Source organism: Pectinophora gossypiella, chromosome 9 (genome assembly GCF_024362695.1).
Source record: "Pectinophora gossypiella chromosome 9, ilPecGoss1.1, whole genome shotgun sequence".
NCBI lineage: Eukaryota > Metazoa > Arthropoda > Insecta > Lepidoptera > Gelechiidae > Pectinophora > Pectinophora gossypiella.
In genome coordinates, this window is record NC_065412.1 from 4883677 (window position 1) to 4909335 (window position 25659).

General features: G+C 36.6%; 1 protein-coding gene across 1 annotated transcript in view; it reads right to left on the reverse strand.

The window, feature by feature from the left end:
- The window catches only part of LOC126369326 (uncharacterized), a 61055-nt gene extending 37553 nt beyond the window's left edge, over positions 1 to 23502 (reverse strand). Inside the window, exon 1 of the mRNA XM_050013654.1 lies at positions 23466 to 23502. The gene's annotated coding sequence lies outside the window, so the exon portion shown is untranslated. The remainder of the gene's footprint in view (positions 1 to 23465) is intronic.
- Between the last annotated feature and the right edge of the window lie 2157 nt (positions 23503 to 25659).

A 25659-nucleotide genomic window follows, 5' to 3' on the forward strand; every position in this document is an offset into this window, starting at 1 on the left:
CTTTCGTATGCTGACGACTTTATAAGTACCTAGTTTTCAAACATGAACACTTCTCCAAAAATCACGATAGTAAAGTTTTAAGTTGTCTTTATGTTTCTCTTTGTGACTAAGTAACTTTGATATTTGTTTAAAATAATGTAATAATTTTATCTATTCAAGAAAATCTTGAATAACAAACCTCAGGTTTAATTGTTCTTGTTCATTGCGTTATTCCGGATAAGACATTTATAAGTAAGTATAAACGTTTTGGAGAGCAACAATTGGGTCGATACAAAGTTTGAAACAATTTAAGTCAAAAGCAATTTCTCAAACGGGAAAACGGCGAGAAAGGCGAACTCAGAAAGTTTGCATGAGTGCTTTAAGAGATATTTTTCGAGATTGAAAGTAAATTTCGCAAGCTCGCCGTAATAAGGAAGAAGCATCCATGTCTCAACGCCGACTCTTTGATCTACTTCACGAAGGGTTTCATCGAATATTTTATAAAGAACAATCGAATTTTTCAATGTTTATCCTCTACATGCACAGAGTAGGTAATACAACCTGCCAGAGTCAATAACATGTAAGTATTTTAACAAAGTATTCAGTGAAAAAGGGATTTTTGGACTAAATCTGATTTAAATTATTAATGTGCGCGCCAATAAGTAAACTCGGTAAGTGCGCTTACGTCGTCGACACCATGGCCGTTCGTCTGTAAGCGCCCTAATGAATCAAAACGGCTTTATAAATATACGCTTTGTTAATACCTATTACATCAAAATCTCGATACCACCTCTCTAAATTTAATGTAGTCAGTGCCTGTGTATCTTAGAATATCATATTTGAATTCGCATTCCGTTTAACTCAAATAATATTCTCGTGAGTTCCAAAGTGATTCCAGTAATGAAATTAATAATCATAAATGGAGGAACGTGGTACATTATTCTTCCCGTTAATAAGCATCGATTTAATCATGGCTTGATGATATTCTCTGTCAATGGAGCCGCTGTAGAAACATTTTCGTGTTTTGTATTTTAGTAGCTATCTACCTGAGAAGATCACGTATACATAAAGCCTATATACGTCCCATTGCTGGGCACAGGCCTCCTTTCAATCTACCAGGGTATAGAGCATAAATTGAAATTATATGAAGTGAAATGATTACCTATTTCTTATGTAGTAGACTGTGGTACTGATCGTCATCGGCTTGTTTTTTTCTAACGGGTAGTATGTTATTTATTTTCAAACACTCTCTCTCACACACACACACACACACACACACACACACACACACACACACACACACACACACATAATAACGCCGTAATGGTGCAGGGCCACAAGACAACTCCTGATATTCGTCGAAAGACTATTGTGAACCATGGTTATCTGACTGTATATTGTATATAAAAATGTATTTTTTAAAGAAATTTTGGATACACAAGTGAGAGCCCACCGCACCGTGCTACCATATTATTTGTCCAGCGAATTAGTGAATGCCAAAATAACCAACAGAAAACCCCGTCCTATCTTGTCATATCAACAAGCGAAATTTTTAAAATTGTTTTTATAATAAACAAAATATATGATATCTCTATACACCCGTGCGCAAATAAAGCATTTTAATAAAATAGAAGTAAATTTACACAGACTTACGGCTTCAGCGGGCGCTTGGTATTGTAAGCTACACACACCAGTCGAATTATAACGATGAAAATATTTTGATTATTTTCCTCTTCAGTGCACGCGCCGTTAAATCATTCCCAGTCGCTTGCCTCGGAGCGGTCGGCTATCGGAAACCGTTTACCAACCGACACGAGAATGTACTCAAGAAAGCACCTATTACGTGAATCTGAACCGAATGGAGAAGCAATAAAACTGATTGGAGTACATCACACTGTCGTTAGGGAAACTTTTCACTTAGCCTGTCAATGAATCTCTTTCGAAGTCGTATCGAATAGGGAGGTATTAGTTATTCGTTGCGCGCTACCGAAAGTTAAGGTAAGTGCTAGATAATTTCGGCCGTGACACGAAATACATTAGAGCTTAGCTACTTCGAATTATAAGGTAATTAATTGAAATGTTCGTTAGCATAATTAAGGATTCTTTGGTCTCTATTATCATAATCATTCCAATGTATATTATGCGGTCTGGTTTAAAAATCAGTAAACTACATTACAACACAGCAAAAAATAAAAATATTATGTACATAATTCATCGCACATTTGAAGCAATGCAACATCATCAGCCGTATAAGTAAATATAATTAAAACACATAATACCGGGTTTTTACCGCGTTAAAATCAGGGATACGAGACTTTCGATAGTTCAGTACTGTTGGAAGTGCCACGATCACATTTCATCAGACATCCCGTGATCATGGTACTTGCAACAGTGTTGAAATATCGAGAGTCTCATATCCCTATTTTAATGCGGTAACAACCTGGTATTATGTGTTTTAATTATGATAATAACCGCGTAAACCTCAAACAATGTTTAAGTGTATATAATATAATAACGCATAACACAACGTAAACAACGATATATTGCAACTTATAAAATGATATGTGATATCTGCATATTTTGTGAATACTAACTATTGCTAGGTACAAAAAGACCGCCCCTGTTGTTGAGGATTACCTGTACATTCTACAACCCTCAGCGTTGAGATTACAGCTCAGCACTAGAAGGGAAACACAGTTGGTTTTATTTATGCAACACGCTCTATAGAGGTGTGGCTTATCTATTATCCCTAAGAAATGTGGCAAGAGAATTTTCTCTACAGTACTCGTAAGTACTTGAAACAATTTGAACTTCTGTTCATAACAGAAACAACTTCACATTTGGTTGGTGTTCGAAAATATATCTTATGTTGAGCCACCAAACGCCCCTGATGAATGACTGACTGCTTAACGTATCCGAAGCACAGATTTATCTTACTTTCAAACAATCGGGATTTGTAATCATGTCTCCACCGGGTTTCGAACCCGGGATCTCCGGATCGTGAGCACAACGATCAACTATTGTTCAACGGAGGCTGTTTTATAGGTATCTGGGGGCACGGGAGTATCCCGCCAAGCCAACAAAGGGAAGCGCAAGAGCAGGGCATTACCTACTTTTTCTCGAAACGTTTCAGTGATTTTTTGAACCATCATGACTCTGGTTTGATAAAACGGACAAGCCCCATATTATGCCTAATGTGTAGAGTTTATAAACTTAGGGTTTGTATAGTTAGGGCGTGTAGAATTAGAAACTTAGCTCTACATGAGATATGATGACTTTTTGACATTGTGATCGATATGATTTCGTCTTGGCATCATTTTACATTAAAATGTTTTTGTTGGTAATATTGACAATTCGTGTAGACTCAACACCTTTCACTAACACCCTACGAGCATATATAAAATGAGCCAACATTCCACAGGTACAATTACGTCAGTCACTCGCGTTATCCAAAGTTTGCTCAGGTAAGATTCCAATTAATATTTCGTATTTGCTCATTGGCTCATGAGCAAACACATGTTTCAATTAGTCGGTAAGGTTCGTGCTCCAGTGTAGATGAAACCACAACATAGCGTCACGTAAAAGGGACCTGTATTTAGGGAACTCTGCGCACATACATTAACAGGTTTCATTAGATATCGCAACATTATCAACGTAGAGCCGGGATGAATGAGGGGAGGGACTTTCCAGGCTACTATAATATGACCCTTTTTATTACACCCAGACACAATTACATCTTCCACCCATTATTATTCTGAACGAAATAAAGAGAAGCAATATAAGGTAGCAAGCAACATAATTCTTAGCTGATATGGATGTAAAATTGACCGGAATAAATTATATTTTATTTTTATAAATAGTGTGACAAAAAACAGAATTTCTGACCAAAAATAATATAGATGGCACTTCTTCTTGTCGTTTCGATGGCATACATACATACATAAATAAACAGCCTATATACGTCCCACTGCTGGGCACAGGCCTCCCCTCAATCAACCGGAGGGGGTATGGAGCATACTCCACCATGCTGCTCCAATGCGGGTTGGTGGAGGTGTTTTTACGGCTAATAGCCGGGACCAACGGCTTCGTGCCCTCCGAAGCACGGAATCATCTTACTTTTTCGGACAATCAGGTGATTCAAGCCTGAAAAGTCCTTACCAAAGGATAGTCTCATAAAGTGATTTCGAAAATGTCCCCATCGGGAATCGAATCCGGACCTCCATCATGAGCCTAACGCTCTAACCACTAAACTATGGAGGCTGTAAAGTAATATAAAATCTATAAATAAAACATAATAAATCATTAATAAATAAATGATTAAATAGATAGAAAATAATTATTTAGTTCATCGATCAATCAAGCATAGATATATTGACCGAAGGTCATTTGGGTGTCAACAAATCAAACAATCGGCAATACGAGTATAAGCTTTCGATATTCTAGATTGCGATGTTATAATCGTTCGATATTTTGAGTTTCGACGTTTTGAGCATCGACAGACTCTCTTACTTCAAATCTCACGGATCTCATTTTTTTAGCAATATTTATCACGAACAGACAGAGTTTCCCCGGTAAAACAAGGAAACTAAACATATTTTCCGCATTTTGCGCTTATTAACACGTTTACATCGCTGCATTGTTCCAAGAACAATACACAGACGGTGTATTTCGTAGGCTGAAAATGTTGTGTGAAACCTCCTTTGTTGCACTGTAGGATATGTATGCCTCTTTACTCTGATGTTGGTGTAAACATGTACATTCACAGTAAGTATAATGTAAGCTCTCAGAGGCTCACCGCTATGATAAAAAGTGCTCAGACGCGGAATAGGAAATTAAACTGTCAAAGCAAATGTACGCTTTAATATAGCCACGCATTTTCAAGACATGTACATGTGTGTGTGTGTGTGTGTGTGTGTGTGTGTGTGTGAGAGAGAGAGAGGGTGTGTGTGCATGTGTCATGTACCTTATCTTATCTGCTGATGAATATGTTTGTGAAATGTTACCTAGCATTTTTTAAGGAATACGAGTCGATTTTTTTATGGCTATATATAGAAACCATAAGTAGCAAGAGAAAATTGTTTTAGGGTAGAGAAGGAAAATACTGTAAATGTAGAGAGTAAGATACAATACAATACAAATATACTTTATTGCATATAACATACAAAACAAGTTTTACACACATGCCGGCCAGAAAAGAAAACAAAAAAAGAAACAAAAGAAAAAATAAAAAGAAAGAAAAATACAGTACAATTTGGCACAGTATGGGGAGATAATTACTAAATAATGCATTAGCATGTAATACTTCTACTCGTGTAAAGAATGTAGCATAATAATGCATAATCTGTGATAGCCTTGTTCGGAAAACACGTGACTTAATCGACATTAAGTCACGTGTTCACGCTACGACTAGCGTCACGGGTTTGATTCCCAGCTCGGGATTTAAACCACTAAATTCGATTTTATCAGTCTGAAGTCATGTTTGGATCATAGATAATTGATATCACTATTATATAACACTCACTACCACTATCACTTTATCACTTTTATAATTGGCAAGAGAGAAACCACTGCCCTATTTTTCAGCGTGGAAAATACTGCACCGACAAGAGCGTGGCTCTTAAATTGACGATGATGATGAATTGATATCACGTGGTTCTAGAGTCTGAGCCTAGTAAATGGTAGTAGGCTCGCGCCCTATTACTTGGCTGGCGAGGAGTGAGTGTAAATATGTCGTGGCCAGATATCAGAATTGATCATTTCATGATGTGCTCGATCATTTCATGAAATGGTCATATTTCACGATGTGTGACGTGAAGATGTCATATACACCTCTGCCTTCTGGGATACAGGCGTGATGCTATGCTATGTTATGATAATAAGAACGTCACTGTGAATGTTACCACAATAACAGTTGTGGTGGTTGTGGTAACTGTGTAATCCCCCGTCAAAATGTTTGTGTCGCATGTGGTTTTTTCCGGAATTTTAAAATGTGCCCGAACAAAAGGTATAAAACTAACCACATTCTACGCGGCTTAAGCCTTGAATATCATTCTAGCAAAATGTAAACGTGTGATTTTAATTTTAGTTTCAATTTGGTTTTAAAACACCGTACTAGAGTTGTCTATTTCCTAGGACTTTTCCTACACAAGCTTTGTTTTTGTAGGTTTCGACTGAATTCTGTGGGGACCGTGGCGTCACCTGATGTCCTATTTTATTTGTGGTTAAAAAAATAAGTTCGAAGCCTGGAAGCCTGTTGCTACGGCTACGAAACAAAAAGAAGTCGGAATACGCCTGGGGCAGTAAATCTATGGATCGGCATGAAATAATAGCAATCGGAAGTTGTCAAAGCGGGTTGTAATAAAAGAAGGATTGTTTGGAATCTGCCGGCTCCGGCCCACGGATATTTCATTTTGTTGGATAAACTTTGCTGGGTACAATTTATTGACTTAAAATGAAGTCGGTTTATATATATAAAACCAAAGTCACTACTACTATTATGGTCTTTATATAAGACAAATCTAATGTGATTTTCATCAAGTAAACTGCGTTTTCTTTCAATAAATTTATTATCCGGGCAAAAATTGAGACTACAAAACCTGGATTGAAATTAGTGTGTTTATCGCGAGGTATTGTTAACACTAATAACATCCGAATGTGATTTTGCGAAAAGGTCCTTACATGGTTCCCATCGTAAGTCGACGATATACCTAAACATATTTACTAAAATACTCGTAAAAGCATAAAAGTTATCAAAGTATGTTTTTTCCCGCCCGTATGATAGAATGTATGATGAAAAATAGGTTAAGCATATGAAATGATTTATCGAGCCATTCGAAACAATATAATCACTTTTTATTTGACGTGATGTATTATAGATTTGCCGCAAATGACATTAACTACTTGGACGGACCAATGGGTATCGCTGACGGCTTTCACCCGGTACAACATTTAAGGCGAACCTCGGCTCAGGGCTTCGCCTCAGAGGATAATTTGAAAGAATTAATCGACTCTAGTGTACCGATAGCGATAAGGGCTGAGGGAAATCGTCGACCACGCCGACGGGGTTCTGAAGTGTTTGTCGCTATAATTGTCTTTATTTTGTATGTTCTAGTCAAATTAGGGACTGTCTCAAAAAGATTATTGACAGTATTCTTATCGGAGAGTTCGGAAATCGAACCTTGAATCAATTCCAAATGTTTACCAATCCGTCTGAATAAACGTACGACAACTATCGTCCGTCATTACTGTAATCACAACAATAATATTGATGTCACTTTGTTGCCGGAAGTCGGAAGGCATTTTTACTCAAGTAGACGGATGGTGCCTTTATTATAATTATCACGAGTGCTCAAACAAAATAAATAAACAAGTCAGTCATGTGTATGACTAGGTATGTAGTAAGTATGCAAAGGCGGTGTCGGGAGCGTTTCAACGGCGGGAATTTCACGTGCATTTTTGCTATAAAAAAAGAAACAAAAATGCTTTTAATTTCTGTAAAGAAAACATTGCACACGTTACATACCTTCATCCGAATATATTCCTCTTAGGGACGGTACTGAAAAGTATCGGCGTCCGAAGGACGTAAGATACGATCCCGACGACCCGATTACTCTAGCCATAGAAGCAGCCAATCAGCTCGCGACCCCAAACACTTCAGAACCCCGATACCGACCCCGCCGGCGTGGTCGACGATTTCCCTCATTCAGCGCTTATAATCGCTATCGACCCACTAGGGTCGACCAACTGGGCACCCTCAGGCCTGTTGTCTTAAATTTTGCCCTTGAGTGAGATTGCACCCCATTTGTCCGGCCAAGTAGTTAATGCCATCTGCGGCAAATCTACAATAAGTCACGTCGTAGATATTTTTCAAAAGAAAATGAGAAGTCGTTTAATTTTGTCGAAAGTCAACTTTTTCTTTCAATAAACTAAAGTTCGTGGAGATGCAATTTGTTTGGCTTTTAAAGGAGGGAATAGCGTTAATAGAATAGGAAAGGCGTTCACGCTAATGAAAAGACGAACGGCGTCGGTAAACGGTGAATAATGCTGTAACTTCGCGGGGTGACCAGGCTTTGGTTAACGATACTGTCCTTTAAATAATAAAAATATTTATTTATTTACTAAATCTTAATACTAAATATACACAATTTATCAATGCCCTGCAAAACTGTTTAAATAGTTTGTCTGCAGGAAAGACTCTATAGTAATAGCATGTACTTATATCTAATAGTAATTTGTAAATAACAGAGTTTTAGTTTATTCAGCTAAGTAGTGAATGCCATCTGACGCAAGACCGCAATAAGTCACGTAAAAAAGGGTAAGTATGATTTCGGACTTTGATCCGAAGAAAATCCACATTACATAATATTATATTATGAAAGCGGGAGTAACTCTTTCTTACTGGACTGATGTCGATGAAAAGTGGTATATAATAAATGTACGATAGGTATTTTACAAGCTATCTATGTATAACTTGTTTGTATTCGGAAATATGTGGGAAATACCATGATTGCCGCGAGACATGAAACTAGAAGCACTGAGATAGGTCGAAATCCAGGAATGATTTCCTATTTTTTTATTTACGTCTATAACTGAACGAAGTCTATGCGGACAAAGTTGCGGCTAAGCTAATCCACAATAAGTCACGAAATTGTTTTTGGGCTCCGTCCCAAAATTGTAAAAGACCCTTTATGGCGCGAATTTATCTGACCGTCCATCCATCTGATAATTTCCTAAAAGCGTGCTTCATCCCGACTCGGTTGAACCACTGCAGTGTAATTGTCCAGCCCACAGAGAAGCGAATATGCCAACCAAATCGAATTTTAGGACATATGTCAGAGTGCACGAGTTGGCTGTGAGCTAAAGGTCAATATTTGATGTAACATTGCTTTTCATTCGATAATTATATTATTTGGGCAGTAGATTAAAGTTATTACTGCGACGCAATTCCATACCAAACTGCGGAAGAATTTTGGTCTGTTTTCAGCTTAAATTTTACCTGCATTTCGCGTATCAAATTGTGCCTACCCGGGGGGGTTAAAAAGGCCACATCAAAGCAATTTATCTAATAAAGCTATATTGTTATTTGAAATTAAATTTGTGTGCATTGCGCACTTACTTTTACATGCGCAAATGTCAAATTGCTGTTTTGATGAATTGCTCGATGTGACACTTTTAACCCTCCTGTACTTTCACATTTCTCTAGACAACTAAGTAATCAATTATGTTCTTCCCTACGTGATGTACTTGACTATACGGGCGACGTCATCATGAAGTTTGAGCCGCATCCGACAACGGTATGACTCCTATATGTCGATCCCGGGTCGATGTTGTGGTAGGTTCTGAATTTCTGATGTGGCTAGCGACAGGCATGCAAACTGTCGTATGATTCATAAGATTTCAATACCATGTTTGGCTGCAAGTTCACATCTGACGGCTAGTCTGCCACCAAAAGGGATTACATGAGTGAGGATCTCTCTCGTAAACTTTGAAATACATGAAATAATGCAATAAATGATATGATTATCATTAATACGTGGGCAAAATGCTTGAGATGGGTCTTGGCTTTTTACCCGAGCGTAAAGTTGCTACCTTATCCATCACACGCAATCTTGTTATATGTGGTAGTGTCATGTTGGCTAATTTTACGGCTTGCTCGTTCATGCTCCAGCCGAGAAAATAGCAAGATTTTATGTTTTATTAGGCTTGTTACGAGCTAATGCCATCTATTTCCAGTATCACGTTACCCTTCATATTATATGTGCCCTTATTTTATGAGAGAAAACGACGTGATGATACTCTTTGTTTTAGTGTCTCTTTGTATTGTGTACTGCAGTCCATAAATGCATACATACTCTTATCTAACACATACTATTATACATGTAACTTAGATTCGTAATTACAAACACACACACATTACATTTAGTAGTAGTAACTGAAATCTTTCTTGAATTAAATACATTATTATACTACATGACTTCTTATTTGGCAAATAGAGAATTATACCCGTGGTGGTAATAAATAACGTCTTACTATGTATCGGTCATTAGACTCAAAGTTAACTCCCGCAGGAGGATATGCTTAAATCAAAATGGACTGCGGGTACAAAGGAGTCATATTGAATCAAGAACTAAGCTCTTGTGCTCGAATAACGGCAGAATTCCAGTTCCAGAAACTTGAATACATGTAGCTGCACGGCCATGCAATCTATCCAGTGTTCTTTGAAGCGATGTATCGATATAGAGCAACGAGTACGCTCGGCTGTGCCGGCTCATTCCAGCATGTTCCATTCTACGGCGCAGCCTAACCAACCATGTGCGACGGAAAGCGACCGCTACCATTAGTACGAATTCTCTTCGACTCTTTCCCCTGGCTACTACTAATAAAAAAAAACTTGTCTATAAAACCAACAATAAATTAATAATTAAAAAAAATATAAATTTAAGCCAGTAACCCCACCCATTTAAGGTTGGGCCGCAACTAATGAGAAGACAACTTGATTTCCTTAACAGATTTTACGAAATTCTTTTGTATCCTTAAAATACATCTCTTAGTCTCGTAAGTTATAAGTTCCATTATAATGTAACGTTTATTTTATAGAATGATGGTTGAGTATGAAATTGAAACGATGTTTAGAAGTATTTTAATACATCTTTCCTTAGCTACTTGAAAACAACTTTAATAAAGTTTTTAAGTTCCGCGTAGTTTCATGAAACTTTCAGTGTTGTGAAGAGGATGCTTTGAGGCTACGTAAGTATAATTATGCAGAATTTAAAATGCAGGTTTATTTTTGTAGTACACTTTTTTAATTTAATTTCTGTGAATATGATGTTAACAACCTCAAAATGTTTTGTAAAGACCTGTCATATGATATCTAACGTCAAAAAATAATAAAAAATCTGGTGAATAAGACAGAGATGATGTTATACAAGTTACCTAAAAAGGAGCGGTATATCTGTTAATTTAATGGACCATAGGTTTATAGCATTTAAACCCTCTCAGAATAAAAATATATTTTAACGTATTACTCTCCTCTTTCTTTGTCTACATACAAAATGGCTGCGACATAAAAAGGTAATAAAGCAGAGATTTAAAACTATTATCTGTTATTTGTAGATAAGGAAAGATTATTTGATATAAGTAAGTATAAGTTTTATCCCGAGAAGGGGAGAGCTTTACCTTTTTACGTCGTTGTGATTATCGAACAAAGTTGGGTTGGGTCGCTGTCTATAAAATTATTACTTTCAATAAACCCTTTTCTTATTTGATAAACAAGTGGGTTCTTCTACGTGTTAGTATTAAGTTACGTTTAGGTACAGCGGCTTGAGAAGTCGGAAGTGAGTTTTTGCATAATAAACCCTTATTATGAAAGTCACTCATAGAGTAATGTTGCAGGTTTCGTTTTTGAGCCAACTTAGACGTGATGAAATGTATACCAGCAGTGGTTTTAATAAGGCCACGACGAAGCAATTCATCTAAAAAAGCAATATTGCAATTTGACATTTGCACATATAAAAGTACTTAAGTGTCAGATAGCAATATTGCTTTTTTAGATGAATAGCTTCGATGTGGACCTTTTTTACCCCCCAGATCATTACGATATCTCTGTTAATAAGGCCTACGTGTAAGAAAGATAATAAAAAAGGCCAGGGTTCAGCGATACCTAACTATAAACAGTATTCTCCTAGTCCCTGACCTGTGTAGAACGTGTTAACCTATGATTTAATATTAAAGAACAGCTATTCTGCAGACTTTAAAGTACAGGAGCCTATCTAACCGGGGCTGCATACAAAGGCGTCTGCCTGAATAATTTAGCACTCTTTTTAAGACAGCTACCTAATTACGCCGTTTCATATGCCACTTACACACGAGGCTCCGTCAAAAGGTTTCTAACCTGTGTGCTTAAAGCCCTTTTTGTTTTAAAGAGAGCCTTATTCAAATATTAATATTGTGCGGCCTGAAAAAGGACGTGACTGAACCCCTAATTAAGTATTTACGTCTCTCATGGAACAATGAAAAGTAAACCCCCTTGTGAATATAAATACTGTGAATTGGAATTTCAGTTTCCAAAGGCTTTATTTGCTAACTGGATGTGTTTGTTAGGTAAACGTTAATCATGTTTACATTAGTAGTGCACTTATTTCGATTAGTACTAAAAAATCATAAATATTTTCATAAAAAAGTTGATATTGTCGCGTCTTTTATCTCGATTTCATAAACATGTTTTTTTGGAAATTCAGAAAAAAAACTTTGTAGTGGGAATGGATATAAAATAAATTCTTGTAACTTAATATGATACTTGATCCAATACTCGGAAAGGTGAGGGCGGATTTTAAAGAATGTGAGAAAAACAAAATAATATATATTTTGTAAATAACATAGACCTCGTACAACAAATAGACAACCAAACTCTGTAAAAAGCGTCGGCGCATCTTGTAACGAATTTATCACGAATTTTACCTGACATTGTGGAGAACTGTCAAAATTTAGGAACACTCAAGCGCTGCCGCCTACGTTTGAGCTTCTAGTTTTTACCCTCATTCGTCAAAACTGTCGTACGCAGACCAGAGAATTGTTTCTACATAAATATACTTCCCCATGAAATTATACCGTTCCACAAAAATATACCACCCTATTAAAATATACCACCTCAAACGAATATACTACAACACAAAATATCCCATTCCACAAGAATCCAATAGCACTGGTTAGAAAATAACATTTGCTTTATGTACATTTGTTTGTATAAGGTTACAAAACTCGGTTTCTACTCGGTTAAAAGTAGGTACTCTGTGGACAGACAGACACCACTCGTGTCCGAAAGCATCGGGGTAAACAGTTGCACCTGCAGATTCCTGTTATATGGGTCCATAAAATGTGTCCCTTTCAACATGATGGACGATGGGCTGCACTCATAAAAACATCGGATCAAAAACAGCTGTAAGTTGCTTTCTGATTGCTTGTTGCTCTGCTGTGCTCTCTATTGCGTGAGTACTAAGCGTGAGTTTATTAGATGAGACTGTACAAGCCTCATTATCTCCCTTTAACGATATCCCGTTTCACAAGGTCCGCATACATAACCTAAAGATCCGGTCCGGTTTATTTTAACAAAATCGACTGCCTATCTGCCCCGCGAAGGAAAACCAGCCCAATACAAGAAACGTATTTCTCGTCAAGATCACCCGTGATAAAAATTTGAGATCCAATCACTAATTTGGAAACGATTTCGAAAATTATTGACGTAAAAGCCTACTCGTATCATTTTATTCAGAAATTCGAGCAAAAGCAAGTGGATGTTTTTCACGGAAATCAACCGCTGTTGTTTTCCGTGAAAAAGCTTCCTCTGTTATTTTTTATAAATAACGTCGAATGTTATGTTTTATATTTTCTGGCCAACGATTAATGATTATTTTACATCCTTTTATGTTTTCTCAGACATGTATTAATTTTTGACATCAAAGGCAGTCTTCGTTCAAAGTGAGATTATGTGGAATCAGTATAATAATATGATCAAAAAGCTTTAAATTAATTTATTAGGTACAAATTTTTCTTTCATGAACCAAACTAGGCAGTAGATGGTTCATTGTCAATGTGTGCCTAGCTGTGGGGCGCATGTGGATTGTTTATGTAAGTAGTCGTTAGTTTGTGTTATACTAGGTACTGTTAACAGGTTTGATAAACTGCAACTAAGTACCTGAGATATTCCCGGGATGATAAGCACTTGATGAGCTGATCTCAATATCAGTTTTTCATAATCTTTATCCAGCAAAGTACTAGTTACGTTGGTGTGTAAGTGTACAATTTAAGTGATTTTTACGTAGATTAGTCAGTGTATTACACCAGAATTTCAAATTTATTTTTCTTTACGTCCTTAACCAAGAATGACTGGTTACAAAAACAAATTATGCAATGTTGTTTATATGTACGACAGTGTTTGAACTTTAACAGTAAAAATCAATAACTTTTCCAAACATGTTGGTACTGCTGTTTGTAAAAAACGTTTTCATCAAATATTATCGTCACCTCGTTTTTCGACGCGAACCGCTTTGCTTTTAAAAGAGCAATTGAAATCCCGCGAGTGTCGAGTGGGATTGACAGAAATACAATCAGGTTTTCTGTTTTTACGAACAGACTAATTAATTAATATAGTTGTATTTTTAATTGGGAGAATGCGTCCTTAGCTTTCAGGTGCTTAGCAGGTTTTAATATTTCAATTAGCTTTGTATATATTATTATATGGGCCACAAATTGATCATGATAATATATTATAAATTTATGAAGAATAGCAATATATCGAATCAAAATATTATGTTCGTAAAACGAATTCGGAGATCTGTTTGGTTTTTACTTCAAAATAGGTAAGACAATATTAAAATAAACGTTAAACTAAAATAAAAAGAAAATATTCCCACGAATAACAAAAAAATAATGAGGTGCTTAGCTAAAGTAGCTATAAAGCGCGAAGTGGACATAACTAGCTACATTTTGCCATTTACTTTTGATACTTTAGGTAAAGTATAACCATAGAATAAGGAATAATACTACGTTAAGAGCGGCCATTCTTCGCTCCCCACCAGCGGCTCAGCTAGGTGTACCCTCCCTCGGTCTTACTTTAGTGTTCAATCGTATAGGCGTCAAACGTCACACATACAGATGTGCGTGTACGATAACGTCAACGTGTAGAGTCTGTGTAAAACGAGGTGTTTTGTATGAAGTCTCCGGGCTGTGGTAAAACTTGACATCAAAATTCAGTATTTAATTAAGTCGCGGGTTCACAACGTCAATCTTAAAACACTTCTATGCTCAATAGATACAGATAATAATCTATTTACAATGGTCAGAGACAAAAGGTAACCGAGCTTATCATGAATACAAGTACAAAGAGTAGCTGCGACTTCTTGTTTGTTTGTGTACTCTTTATGGCTTTAAAATACAAAGGAAATTAAATTTTGTTGCCGTTGTTTTTGTGTTGTTGTTTATTAGTAATGACCTGTGACTTTTTGCACTTCCATAAGGATTGCGGGCATAAATTCATGTTTATATATCATTAAACAATACAGCACATGAAATGACACACAACTACAATTAAATTGCAGAATACAGGTAATTATTCCGTACTATCTCTACATGGCTTTCAAACCACAAATTACAGTCATATCAATAATTGATTTGTTATAACTGTAATACATAAAATCACGCATGTATTAGGCTGGTTTTCCCTTCGGGTTGCAAGGTCATAGAGGCAGTAGCTTCTGTAAAAAATCGGACCTGTCAAATCTTCAGATTAGGTAAGCGGACCCTGTGAAAAAACGAGATAATGCTAGGGGGATGATTTGACTCCTTTTATTTTCTCCTTTTTTACAAAAAACAAACCTTTACACTCCGACCCCAATAATCATAGACCACGCTTTTTATTTTTAAAACAAAAAGGTCTTCCTGACCTGTCAAATCTTCAGGTTAGGTAAGCGGACCCGCGGACCCTGTGAAAAACCGAGATAATGCTAGAAGGATGACATAAAATCACGCTCGTAATCCCTAATGGGGAGGGCAGAGGCACAAGTAATCAAAAACCACTTACAGCCATTGTTGATACGAAGTCCTAAGATGGATATGATGTAACTTATGGCGACAACGGATCAGCCCGTCGCTCGTAGCAACTGTTAATGTATGTACTAAAATTACTTACCTACATTAATTTGTAGACAATATCCATCACTGTTCTGTTACGAATGAAACAGAAATATACAAACACAAATGAATTATGTAAACTGATAATCACATTATGGATAACGTTTGATTATTTGTAATGTTTGTATGTACAAATGGTTCCCACCACAGTGCCTCAAATGTGATTAATGGAGCCCTATCCATTAGACTACTCGTGTTGACGCGAACGGTGTTTTTATATGTTTACAAACATGAAATAACAATGAATTTGCCAGTAAAAATATTCCTTAGGTCAACGAGATAATTATCTACATAATTGTTTCGTAAACAGATACAATTTGAAGAAACTTTCGACGATTAATTATGGTAAAAAAATATGCGCATTTATAACTGCTAACGTTGACCTAATGACGGCTACTTTTATAAAAATGTTCTACTAAGTTATAAATAATTGTAAAAGTTACACAGTTTATCACAGGAACCAAAATGGTGACTCATTTATCATATAGGCTGGTGTTCATTTATAGTCAAAAATACTTATAAGTAAAACATAATATAATAATTCACATTTTAGTACTTATAGCTATACTTGAAAAATCATAGAAGAAAAGCTAGAAGGAAAGAGAGGAAGGGGAAGACCAAGAAGAGCTTACATGGAACAGATTAAAGAAAACGTTAACGTCGTGTCTTATAGGGAAGTCAAGGAATTGGCCTTTGATAGACTGGAATGGAAAATGCTACACCGACAAGAGCGTGACTCTTAAATTGATGTTGATGAGCTATACTTGGATGAAGTTGTTTAGATGACCCAAAATAAGAGAAAGCAGCGATATCCGGGTTCAGCATGGGCATCGGCACTATGGAGCAGCAAACATAAACATCATAAATTTTGATCCCAAAATAGGGAACTAAAAACAGGAAGAAGATAAAGTCTACGGGACTAACAATGAAACCAGGGAACTAACCCGAAATATATTTACTGACCAACAACAAACACATATTTCATTTTGTAGATGGGAAAATAATTTACGCGAATGAGAAAATAAAACGTATGGAGTATGTTGTTTGTACAATTTATTTTGGTTTGGAACACTACTTTTATTGAATTTATCGTCGTGATACAATGAAAATATTTTACGTTAGAAATATTTTGATGAAAATCTTAACAAAAACAGATTAGGCATAGAATAGTTTTGAGTGACTAATACATTTCACCACCTTATACTGAAAATCGCATTCTGATGAAAACCTCAAAGACTTTTTGCCTGGATTGTAACTATCGTGTCTTTGTTGCTAAAAGTCACATCGAATTGTGATTATTAAAAATACACTTACGTACTTAGTATAATTATGACCGATTATGAAACGCATAAGGTTTTCTACAATGTCTAGTAATGATTACAAAAAAGATTAATATACCCATCACTTATCTCGTTTTTTGGCGCAGTGTGCAGCTAGCATAAGTTTTATTCACAGTAAATGATGTCCAAGTTGATATTTATTTGAATAAAGAAAGATGTTAGTGTGCTTCTAGGGCCTACCGCAGTTACCGTAAGAATCTATGAAATAATTAACTTTTACCGTCTATTACGTAAACACGTCTTAATTTTTTTAAATTTTATTAGTCCAATGAGGTTGCAACATCGGAAAGCTGATTGAGTGAGCGTTACACTCTTTAAAGACTAACAGTTTGTAATAAATCTCTGATTTTCAAACAAGTATTAATCACACTAATATTTATGTTCGCGCGAGTAGAGAGGTGAAGCTGATTTCATTTTATAGTAGGAGAGCGGACCGTAGCAAACCCTACGTCATCGACTACCACGATGGGAGCAGTATAGTTGTCACTGTTTGAATAGGCATTAAAAAAATAGGGTTGGTAATAATAATATATGTGACATTTTTCTGGCGGAATTCAATTCGACTTGAGACCTGGCATTTGATAACGGTTATCAAGAAGTGTAAAAAAAGTTGGGTTGCCTCAGCCTATCCTGGAGACACACACACACACACACACACACACGGTGAAATATAAAAGTGGCGTAAAATTTGAAATTTACGTCATCGACTACCAAGATGAAAATCAAACCGTTCAATAGTTCGAATGGGCCAGGCCAGGTATCAAGTTGGTATCCGATGACGTAAATTTCCCAAAAAAAGTCACACATAATTGCCTCCTACACAAAACGTTCCAGGACTAGGTAAAGCAACCCTATTTTTATTCGATTTTTTTTATCGAATACCTATTCAAACAATGACAACTATAAACTGGTGCCATCGTGGTATCTAGTCGCCGACACAGGATATGTCACGATCCGCTTTCATACTAATATTACAGTGCATCGTGTTTTTATGTCTTCAGAAACTGTTTCAGTCAAAAACTTTTTTGTATCTTAAACGTAATCGTTTAAAATAAGTACATTAAGAATCGTTTAAAATTTGTCAATATACTTAAATCTTCCCTGAGTTTAGATACGGTACGTACTTACATCATTTTAAATTCAAACCAACTATTTGATAATTTAAAAATAAAACATTAATGGAACTATTTACGCGAAACAAAAAGGTTATTTAAAAAGAAAACACGTTCCTGGGTCCTCTTTTCCGTTTTTAGTTATTTTTGCGATGCGATGCGCGAAGTAATTTTCCAAGTCCATACATGCACAAGATGAGAATCATAGTAAGTAGGCATTTTATTGAATAACACAATACATGAGCGTAGCAGGAATTAGTATAATTTTACAAGCACACGGTTCACGAGATATTACTCGTAAACCTTACAAATCAGCATAAAACACATAAATCAGAGTTTTAGAATGGTTACTTTGAGAACGCCAATTAATAAGGGCATTATAGCATGTGTTGTGTTGATCTTTCGGCTTTGTTAACGATATGGTTAGATGTTGTGTTTTGCAATATATAACGATTAATTTAGAGTACAAAACCATTTGATTTGATTGTCATGAAATTAATAATTCAAAACCGATATTAATAATTGCGCAAGTCGACTTCTTTAAAAGTGGTTTTCAGGATAGCGGGCCTCATCAATGTTTTTTCATCAAATACCTAGCTAAAGTCAGTTGTTTTGCGCCGTATCATTAAATACGGATGAACTACACTAGAAAGAGCTAGAAGATCGAAAAAAATTAAACGCGAACGAGAATAGAATAGAAATAAAGCAAGCATAAGAGAGAAAAACAATCCTAATTAATGCCATAGAACTTGGCCTGGAAAATTCATATTTCAGTCTAATTAAGGTGGCATAAGTTCAGTTAGGTAATTTCAGTGCTTCCTGCCTCGATTCCACTTCACTCATGCTTCGTGCGGAAAGCTGATTGCCTCTGCATATTCCAAGATACGATTAGCACGAACCTCGCTCGGTATTTCAAGTTTGGAATTCCACCTGTGTGGTGCGCTACTAGTTTACGTTAGTTTAGCACCGCTTTAGTGGATAGTTGATGGAAACCATCAAAGCATTCACATGATAACTGTCCTCGTAAAAGCTATCCGTTTGATCTGTTTACGCATTCAAAACACAAGAGAATCGAAATGATGGAGATATAGTGTTGTTGTGATTGCATAGGACAACAATTTACTATAGATTCTTTACAAAAACCCAGCTCAGTAAATAAAATAGTTTAGAGGAAAACTAAACAGTCCTTTAATTATATTACAAGCGTTGGAAGTACTTCACAAAGAATGTTCTCGAAAGCACTCTGCTAAATATAAATAACTTACATAGTACCTAGTGGTTTAATAAAGCTAAGTAGTTCCTGCTCCTTTGGTGCGGTCGACGACAATATGAGTTTAGTGAAAACGCTCCTCACTTCAGAGGAGAGAAAATTAAACACATTGGCAGAGTGCGAGCGTTGATTCAAGCCAGCTACTGTACATTAATACTACAGCCACAGGTAATACTTACAGGATACAAACTATTAAAGACAACACGTCTGCCTGCCTTAGCAGATAAATCCGTATTATTACGAGCTGTATGTCTAGTTTCAAACAATAAAAACCTGGATTTATGAAGTGTCTGCCTAGAAATCGGTGAGAAACTTGTGTGTCGTTTGTGACATAGAAATGATATTGCTTTTAAAGAGGTCTTTGCCGGAGACACTTAAGCGATTCTCACACGAGGCGGTATTCGTGTGTTAGACATCAGCGGATTACATACAAGTCGATGTGACCTCAAAACCTCTTCACCGTCAACTGCGTCGGGGGAAGTGTGAGAATCGCCTTATTCTCGCCCGCCCGTCTGTTATACGTGTTAAGTGACAAGTTAAGAATGTGGCAGAGATTTCCATGAGTTACGTACACTTTAAAAGAAGAGGAAAATCCAACAGAGTTATTTCACATGGAATTGGAAAACATCAAGCATTTTTAAAACAGAATTTAACTAAATTCCATTATCTTCTTCTTCTATCGTGTGGATTGTGAGGTGAATTACCAACCCCATCAAACCTGGTGTCACCTGGTGCTCCTGGTGTCTGGAGTCCGTTATGAATAATATGCATAGTTATTTATGCATAATATAGCTAATATTTAGATTATTGAGTATAATACTGACTGCTATTACATTACAAGAACCCGGAAAAGCTTTTACCTTATTGGGCAGAAGAAAATCAAATTTCAATTCGACCTAATTTAGTAAATACAAAATTTGTTGATTGGATTTTAAATGACAACTTTTTTAGGTTAAAATTTTTTTGTGTTGGTATGTTTTTTAAATATACCTATAACTTTAGAATGTTTTAAGCTGCGTATCCCAAATAACCAAGGGGATATGTCGCAGGGAGCCTGATACGGCATGTTAAACTTAAATGAACTAAGTAATTATACTTATGGTAATTGTTCCTTATCATCATTCTTAGGCCCCAGACTTAACTAAGTTGCAAACGAACGGAAGTGAGTTAATGAACGCACGTATGAATTAATAAAGTCTTATTTTGTTTAAGTCATGTTAGCATTTGGCGAAGTAGCCAAGTTGCAAACGACTACAAAAAGCGATAATGTAATCGAATAAAATGTATTTGAAATGCCACCTTATGCCAATCCTATACGTTTTATTCGATTACACTGTCGTTTTTCGAAATCGTTTGCAACTTGGCTAAGACCCCAGGAAAGCCCACTTTAGAGTTCTTCATAGTTATCTTCTGATGACAATACCGAGACTACTTTTGTGCCGACTTGTTCCTTTGTTTAACTCTGTTGGGATTGCGGAGCATGTATTAATTAACAAAGACTTAATTTGTTTAAGTCATTTTAGCTAAAATTATCAATGCTGTCTGAGACAAATCTACAATAAGTCGCGTAGAAATATATACATTCATTTCAGCAATGAATATAAGGTTATGGGTATCCCTTTAGATGTTTGTTTGTATAGAAAACAAACAACGTTACCGTTATAAAAGTATATTAGCTTAATAAATAAAATAAAGGAACGTGGATAGAACTCAACAAGATATAGCGACAAAAAAGAGTAAGACGGTAATTCAATTTATGCAAACATATTCCAATGAAAGGAAAAACAGCTGGCACAACTAACATGCACTTCATTGATTACGCTAAGATTCTCACTAACTATTCGTACTATTAATTTCAATTAAGCTCAGTATGAACTCGGTAATATTAAACAAATATTTAGCGTAACTGGAATAAGGAAGTTTGTAAAGACGAGAGAATTCAAACTGTTTAGTTTAAACAGGAGCAAATTAAAGTTTATGTGTATTCAAAACCGAATCGGCGAAAATGTATTGGTGTAAGTACTTTCCATTCGTCTTCCTTTTGAGGAATGAGGTTAAAGAGGATAAAGAAGGATCGTGAAAGAGGGGAACAACCACAAAAGGATTTCATCGTTAATTTTGATTAGAGGGGAACGTTATATGGATGTGCCCTACTATATAGACGTGAGATTTCTTACAATCTAGATTATCTTTAGGGGTATTGGATGACGTAGTAAAAGAAAAATATAATCAATACACAAATAAAATAAATATGTCCTATGTACGTTCTACATGATACCGTTGATTGGATTTGGATAGTACGCTATTATTTTATTAGATGAACCACATAATATTTATAGAAGAAATGTTTCAATGCGGCGGCTTGCATTTTATGTTTTCAGTCTCGTAGAAGAGTCAACGAGAAATAGAGTCAACATTCGCTCTTCTTCGTACTAGCGTGCCTTGATCGGAATTTCTCTAAGAATAATAGACTAAAAATTGCACCCAGGCAGAGTTGCGTCGAGTCGCTAGTTGTGAAATGTACTATAATTTAGTAGTCGAATGTATGTGGTGTCTAATAAAATTAAATTTCGCATTCGCGTGTAATCAAATTCTCAAACCAAAACTACCACATTAGGCAAAAGGACCAATAAACAAAATGAGAGACATAAAAACACTTTCTTAAATAATAAATTCTATGTCAGAAAAAATAAGGTAGAATATTTTTAATTGTACGTCGAGTACGATCCATCGTAGGCTCTTTTAGACGCAACAGGTTATATTTCAATAAATAATGATTAGAGAGTTATAAAGAGTATAATGGAGCTCTGTCCCAGAGGAATTGTTTATTAGTTAGCGTTGCGTGGCGAGCATTAGAGAGGTCGGCTTTTAAGTAGCTGCAAATTAGTTTGATGAAATATTCTGTCGTTTTTTCGCTTTGATTGCAGCTTATCTTTTATTTATTGGAGACAGGTCGCAAGCTATTGGTTGAAAGCTGTTAAATAGATTGGAGTATTAAATATTGGATTTGAGCCAAGAGAACGCTGGATACACAGAGCTTTTTGTCAGTTTAAAGTCGTGTCAAGAGTTAAGTACCTGTTTTGGAATAGGTGGGTTACGCGCTTACGCGTTTATAATACTCAAGACGATTATTCTCAAGGTCAAAATCTTGAAATTTAAGAGGGAAGTTAATAAAGCAAATCAGACCTACTTAAGTAAACCTTAAGTAAGGATTTGATCGCGGAAGCCGTGGCTTGTGCCCAATTTGTCAAGGTTCCTGTGTTCATTATCAGGAAACCTCGAAATCCTCGTCAAAAGTAATTGGGGTCTGCCTTCTAACTGACTTGTGAGTCAAGTTCGTCAGTCGGAAGATGCTCAAATAACCTTCGATATGCCGCTTTGTGCAATTAACCAAATTGAGCGAGCGTGACGGAGCTTATTCGGAACAGTTTAAACATGCGACTTGTCAGTCCTGTGTTTGTTTCACTACTTAGTTGACTAAACTAATGCATTAAACGAGGCTTTGTCGACGTCGGATAATATAAGAGCTTTCATGGAGCAATCGGAACAAGGTAGACTAGGTTTGCATTTGCGACGGAAGTCATATACGTTGTTGATAAGTTCTATAGCTAATTATCATAAACGTTGTTTAATATTACAAATAATTATAAACAGTAATACTAATATTAAGTAATTTGATAATTTGCTTTAGAAAGATTCAAAATCCGGTAAAAATGTAGACAAAATTAATGTAGAGTCCGAACGTTCGCTACGTAACGCAAATTGTGAAAGTTATTAAACTACTGGAAAGCGCTAACAGAAGCAACATTAACGAGGGTAGAGACACATCATGCATAACACGGTACTGTATCCTTGATCACTGGAAGGACGATGGCTACGGTGAGTACATATTGCGTATTGTTTTAATTGTTTGAAAGTAACGGTTGACGGACGCGTGCACCGCGCAATAAGTATCCACCTGGAGGTTAGAAGGGTGGGGCGCGGGGCGAGAGGGTTGTAGGAGTGAGGGCAAGGGGGGGGGGGGGGTGTTGTGTCAGGGTGTCAGGGGGTGTGCGCGCGGGGTGCGTGTGTCGCGCGTACCGGCAGCTGCGTGCGCGGCGACGTGCGCTCGGCTCGGCGGTCGGACAGCCACTGCTCCCGGCGCGGCCCGGCGCAGCCTCCGCTCCGCCCAATCTCAGCTTCAAATCCAGTCCTGATGCACCACCAATCGAACTACTCAGCTACCCACTACCCACCTTCCGCGGATGTGCTCGGCCCGCGGACAAAGCGATAGAGAATGACGCGCTCAGCGAATTTCAGATATTAATTTAATGGGACTGCTATTTGAATTATCGCGGAAATTGCCTCCATTAGATTATTTTTTGGAGCAAAACGTTGAAAGATATTACAAATATTATATAACCTTCCTGTCAAGCCTGTCGTAAATCATTTAGCATTATCTTGTAAAGTAAGAGCCCTGAGTAACGCCTGTTTGGTACTTCCGTCTTGGAATAGTTGGTAAGTAACTTTATTTAGGTCTCAAAATGGGATTAAAAATGTAGATGTGTACGAGTACTATTTAAAAAATCAAATTTTAACTTTTTTGACATTATTGACATACGTAATTATTGAAAAGATTGGTGATTTATTTATTGACCTATGTTTGTTAGCGTGTATCATTTTTAATCCCGGATCTGCTTCCTGAAATCGGATTTCGTTTTTTACAAATAGTTGGTTTACAAATGCTTCCTGGCCGAAGGGTAAACCATGCTAAAGGTAAAGATTTTTCTCGGTAGGTGGAGATTCCTGATTATACTCTGATTATCTTTCATATTACAGGCATGATGAGAGAGAAAAAACAATTCCTACAGAAGGACGTAGTCATTTCAGTCATATCTCAGTTGCGTGGACAAGTGTGCTTCATATCGGGAATAATGGCGTTGCGACGTGACCTGGGGCGGCACTAACTTCTGGAATTACCAGCACAGATGCTAATATTGGAATTGGAACTGCTCGATAGTGAGAGAATGCGACAATTTGGATTTATACTTACATAGATAAATTCACACACACACAGACACCATTATACACCATTGCGGGTATAGCTGGTTAGGTTATAATCGCAATTTTTATCGCTTATATAACCTAGCCAACGAACATGTGCTTTCATGTTCTTGTTTTACATAAAACATAAACAACTTATCGCATATAGTATGCTCTGTAATGTACTAGAGGGGTATGGAACACACAAATAAACGCTATGCGACGGAAAGGAATCTTTCCTACAGAAAATAATTATAGACGGTTTGCTCGACCATTATAGACGGCGATACGTTCACCACCTATCACGTTGCTCTAACAGAAGGCTAAAGCGTGAGTAGGTACAGTCATGAGTACTAATATGTATACACTTTGCAACCATGTCACATTAACTTTTCTGACAAATTAAACCATAAGCCTTATTAAATGTCAAATATCATATAGTGCGACAGAGTTCTAAAGTGGGTTCATGATATTGCTCGTGACTGTACTTAACGATGAATGTATCTCTGACTAGCCCAATTGGAAATAACTCGCTGTTCTTCTTCTCTCGTGTGAGTCGTGAGATCAATTAGTGAACTCATTAACCCTGAAACCAGGGTTAGGTAGTATTGACCAACCACACGCTCCTAACATAGCTCATGTAACGTTCACATACTAAAGTAAACAATAGCCGGGACCAGCATAATGGGCTCCTTCAGACAATCCGGTAATCAAATCAAATGAAATCAAAGTATTCTTTATTGCACATACGGTCATGAGTACTAATATGTATACACTTTGAAACCATGTCACAGTAACTTTTTTAACAAATCAAACCTTAAGTCTCATTAAATGTCAAGTATGATAGTGCGACAGGGTTCTAAAGTGGGTACATGATATTGCTCATGACTGTACATACACGAAACATTTTAAAACATTCACGGGAAAAATTACAGCACTTTTGGTAATCAATCGAACCAAATTAGGGATCACAAAGTGATTTTTGTGATATGTTCTCAACCAATTGGCAATAGTCGTGAGCTTAAGTTGTATGTTATTTATAATCTGTATGTAATTTCCTATATCTTGGGATTATCGAGTCCCGGAGTTTTGGAAGTAGTGCGTGGGGCCGAAGCCAACACGTAGAGGCCTCTTAAGCACAGATAATTTAATCTAAGTGTAGTGTGTTATGCTTAAAAGACAATCCCCGGTTCGTGTAGAACTATTGCATAATTTATTATTATTACGTATGACTATCGACTCATAATCTTGT